The 5,462-nt window shown below is 36.1% G+C and overlaps 1 pseudogene; it reads right to left on the reverse strand.

Annotated features, from left to right (window-relative positions):
* Window positions 1–247: 247 nt before the first annotated feature.
* LOC125228566 lies at window positions 248–2,835 on the reverse strand (annotated as a pseudogene).
* Between the last annotated feature and the right edge of the window lie 2,627 nt (window positions 2,836–5,462).

Below are 5,462 nucleotides of genomic sequence, written 5' to 3' on the forward strand. Positions count from 1 at the left end.
CCCGGGGCTGTTTTATTTTATCAATACCTTGAAAGCCGACAAAACAGAAACATTTCATCCTGTTTTTCGATCCCAAAAATTAAAAGGTTTCTGGAACTCACCTTAAGCTCATGATTATGTTTTCAAAAGCTTCAACTACCATGTTTTTTTTTAATATTTCTCTTCTGCTGAAATGTTTTGCGGTAGAAGAATAGAGGCTTTTGTAGTGAAATATAAATAATCATGAGATAAAGACGTAACACCATTGTAACACCATCATTGTTATTGTAATTTGCCTAAAGTTATCTCTAACGCTAACCCTTCGGATCTAACGTTATTTTAGAAAATACACGAAAGACATTATTATAGGTAAACTTAAATCTAGCACAAGGTTTCTTCCCGATGAAGGTTCTGGTCTGTTATAGCCTATCTGATATACTCCGTTCTTCTTGTAGAAGAGGTCGAGGAAAGCAGTGCGAGCGTGGTAGGGCCTGGTCGAGACTCGGACCTCTGTGTCCAGCTCGAGGTAGTGCCATTTGTCCCGGGCCACCGGCTGCCAGACGACGGGAATCAGCTCTGTTGGTTCAGGAGTTGGGTTCCTGGGAAGTACCGAAAGAAAGTTTAGTTTCTGCTCGCGAGTCTCGTGACTTTGACTACGTGGTACTAGTAGAACACCCTAAAAATCCAGTAATATGCTGCAAATAGTGTTAAAGGAATAAAAATCATCATCATCCTCCTTGCGTCATCCCTCGTCTTGTCTGTTAAAGGAATAAAAATATGTACGATTAATTTTAAGGCCATTTAAGTTTGTAAGGATGTTGTTGAGGCTGTCTCGTTTCTGCAGCGCATCAGGTATGTTCGCACAAGCTCGCACGGATGACTACTATGCCATATTACGCAAAAGAACTGCCTCGTTGCTTTGTAGAGTGCAGGCCAGTACCAACCCCATCCTGGCTACAGTAGCCAGCCGATATGACTCACCTATGGTGCGGCATTTTGAGTGTGTCATGACCGCCACTAGGTGAGCGGTTTATTGCTGTAATGTGTACCTATTGCTGTATTGTTGTGTTGTCTACTTTCTGTTTTATGTTATACTAACAATTAGCTTTAAAATCTTCAATAATGTATGTAATGTACTAACCATTATGGGCCATTTGTTGTCTTAGATAATAAATAAATTAAATTAAGTTAACTTGATCCGTAAAGAGACTCAAAAATGAATACCTAATGGAGAATATTATACGTACCCATATTTAACAAAGTTTGCCCACAGTTCCGTCATGCGATCAACAATCAGTTGGTCCTCTGGATCCAGGGGTTTAGCCATGTAAGAAATATCAAACAGGTACCCTAGTTCATCTGCGTGAGTAGCCCCTCCTCCGGTCATGTTTAATCTATATTTAGAAAAATTTCTTCCACCGGAATATGAAAACATGTACAAGTACATCGTTTGGACTCCATTTTCCAAATATTTCTTAACAGTTCTTAAAACCGGATGAATAATGACAAAATCAGATGCCAACTCTATCACCTGTTGTTTCAATTTTGCAGATATATCTTCGTCACCAAAATAAAAGTGAGTGACAACCTCATGCATTTCCGCATAAAGTTCATCTTCATCTTCAAAATTAAAGTTCTCATTCAAAAAGTTCCTACAAAATCCGACATCGAAAATATGATATCGGGCAATTGGGCTATACCTTGATATATTTCTTCGTTGTTGAACCCAATTAATACTTCAATGTCTTTTACTCTCGGCAGATCCATGTTGACGGGGTGTTCTGTTATCAATCTTTGAACATTTTCAAATTCATTTTCAATGCAAGGACCAAACGTTACGCTGTCCAATTCAAGTGTTGCTGCAATTAGTTGATGTGGATCTACTGCAGCTAGGTAAGATAGTGCATCTTCGACGTCACTTGCATTATAGTTAAAATGGCTTGCTAATTCAAACGGCGCGTTCGGATTTGGACGGCCGACCGTACCTGCAACCAAAACCACACCGCTTTGTGGAATCATTTTGTGAAAAAGGTCTTCATCTTGTCCGTAGTACAAAAGGAAATCTGTAGCCATTCCGCCAGCACTATTTCCTCCGATAGTTATCTTAGTATTGTCTCCACCGAATGCTCCGATATTATCTTTAATCCATCTTAACGCCAAAACTTGATCCTTCAGTCCTTGGTTACCAGGTACTTCAGGAATATCCAAGCACATAAAACCATACGGTCCTAGGCGATAGTTTATAGTAACAAGAATTATATCATGTCGGACTAAAAAACTGGGTCCGTACAAGAATCTGCCGGGAAAGCCTAAGGAAAATCCGCCTCCAAATATCCAAACAAAAACCGACAAGCGGTTCTCATCGCTGGCCGAGTCTGGCACGTAAACATTTATATGAAGACAGTCCAGGGATCCGACAATAGTGTAATTGAATTCTTCTTCTTGAGGACAAATTGACGAATCATCAAATGCGTCAAACGTGCTTTGAAAGTTTGGGTAGGGTTTCGCATTCTAAAAAAAAAAGATTGGATGAAACAATTTTCATATCGGGTATATTTAGTAGTACGAGAGACGAGAGGTTAAACAACAATACAACCCGTCATATAAACAAACTGTAATTTGCTGATACTTTCAAGTCTAAGTTGTACTCACACCAAATAAGTTGTCAGGGTCAACTGTCGCGTACGGTATACCCATAAACATGGAGTAGTTCCCGTCCTCAGCACGCAGCCCCCGTATGCGCCCTACGGGGCTGTGCACTTCAGGGTACGCATCCTCGTTTCCAACCACAGCTCCATCGCTACCAATCACAAATAATACACTCAGAATAATGGATATGGATGTCCTGCACTTCATTTTGCCGCAAGTAAATTAAAACTACTCCAAATATACATAATTTGATACGATTATCGCATTGATAAGACTAAAAATGAACGATCATGATTATCAGACATCATAGAGATGGGTAACTACCCAGGTAAATACCCGACGGTGGGTATTTACCGGGTAAATACCCGATATTTACCTACCCGCGGGTAAATACGCGGGTATTTTCATTTTTCTTCCAAATTTGACGTTTTTAAATGGTGTTTGGGCTAAAATAGATTAATTTAAGTCAGTCTTTGTAATTGTACACATAATGTTTATTCAAATTGGGAACGAATAGGTTGCTATGAGATAAAATGTGATTTTAGTGTATCACTCCAACTATAAAAATCGTGTAATATCATTCTCTGACATACGGAAATAATTTCAAATGCTTTTAGTATAAATTATAAGTTTGATAAATTAAAACTGTAAATAAAAATATTTAAAAAAAATCTTTTTCAAGCTCATAACTCATACATAGTATGTTTTATGACAAAAATGCATATAAACTTTTATGTAGGAAATTGTGTCTACTTTAGTTCGTACATACAATACTTTTCGATATTAATGATAGTTTCCATGAAATATGAAAAAAATACATTTTACCCCCCCTAACCCCACCATAACCCCCTCCAACCAGTACTAGGAAGTTTATCTTTATCGTATAAATACGACTAATTAATACAATCTAGAGATGGGCCGAATATTCGGTAAATATCTGGTATTCGGCATATTCGGCAAGATTTTCAATGTTCGTATTCGGCCGAATAGTTCGGTTACGTTGCCGAATATTTACCGAATAAACAAAGTAAATAACTAATGAAGATCTTACGTATTCCATTGCATAATAAGCTCCTATTTTTGTAGCTTTCAAAGAAACTACTAAAAATGCGTCAAAATATAAACAATTGTTTTGTAAAAAAGTTAAAAAAAACCGTCGTTTAAGAGTTGAGAAGAGTTCAGAGTTGTTTTAACTAAGTTTTAGTTATCCACTAAATCATAAAGAACATAGTTGTAGTATGTGTATAACAATTATCAATCATTTCATAGTTTTAATCATAACATTCGCTTTAAAAATATGGCGTAACCGAATATTTGGCCGAATGTTCGGTTCGGTAAGAGCTGAACCGAATGTTCGGCCGAATATTCGTATTCGGCAAAGTCCATATTCGGCCCATCTCTACAATCTAAAAAGCACACATAAAACATATTTTGTTAATTATTTTTAAAAATATACATTAAAACTTCTGCAAACTTAATTGTCTATTTGACTGAAGAGTTTTGTTTTAAATTGTGTATAAAAATACAACCACTAACTTAGTATTTATCTCCATTTTAACACAAATCAGCATGTCCAACATGAAATGAATCTACCCGTCAATTTGGGTAGATACGGGTAAATATCGGGTAGATAGGTATTTACCGGGTAAATACCTGGGTGGGTAGATTGGGTATTTACCCACGACCCATCTCTAGACATCAATAAAATTTAGCTGATTAAGGAGCAGGAAGTACTTTCATTTTTTTATTAACAATGTATGACATATAAAATAGCACAATAATAAAACACTGACATTAAAACTTACTAATTGAAAATATCTCCCAGGGCTTGTTCGTTAGGTAGGTAAGGTGACCAGAAGGCTGGCTCATTGGCCGCTAACTCTAAAATACTCTAAATTGTAAATGGGAGTAGAAAAAGACATTAAAATTCGGTGGACCGATTCGAATTAGGTATCAAGTAACGAGCATGACGTGAATAACTACAAATAACGTTCGGTTCATCAACACATATGTCACCTAAGTATAATAAGTACATAATTATTTGAATCTATAGATTGTATCCCCTCACGTGTCCAGAATCGCTCTGTACGTATAAACCCATTCATAACTCAGCAATCCTACATTTTAGTCATATAAAACATGGTCTTAAACGTTCCGGGATTACCTATATTTATTTTTATTTCCCTTTATTTAAATAAATAAACACTAAAAATAATTAAGATAAAATACATTCACTCTTCAGAGAGTTTGTGCAAACTTAACGTTTACTTACACGAAGCTGTGTATGATGTCTTTAGTAAACCTTTCAGCAAAAATATCTCTTTGAAATTTTCATCCTTTGGGAATACCTAATTGTGCAAAAATAAATAGACTACATAGTTAAGTATTTTCAGTTTTTTTATAATTATTCCAGCGGCTCTTTTCAATTAAATTTCTTGTTTTTACTCTTAGACATTTAAATCTGAATTTAACTTATTCATCTTGTATTCGTGACCATATTGGTGACTGAATTTAACTTTACATTGCTTATAGTTATCTGATTGAAATAGAACATAATTAACAATTAATTAAATATTCCAAAATATTTTATATCTTGCAACTTTCGGGAAAAAATAATTATAATTTGACGGATTAGCCCAGGGATTTAAGGCATATTATTTCAGTGCATTATATATAATAGTACCTATTATATTTGTGGTCAGGCTTTAAGAAAATAGGCAAGCCGTTTCAAATAGTATTCAATTATAAGACTGGTTTGTCCTAGCTAGGCTGTTTCCACAGCGAGGTTCCGATGCTGCGCGGTGTTGCCGGTTTCATTTACGCGGAGAGCTCGG

This window comes from Leguminivora glycinivorella, chromosome 8 (assembly GCF_023078275.1).
Source record: "Leguminivora glycinivorella isolate SPB_JAAS2020 chromosome 8, LegGlyc_1.1, whole genome shotgun sequence".
NCBI lineage: Eukaryota > Metazoa > Arthropoda > Insecta > Lepidoptera > Tortricidae > Leguminivora > Leguminivora glycinivorella.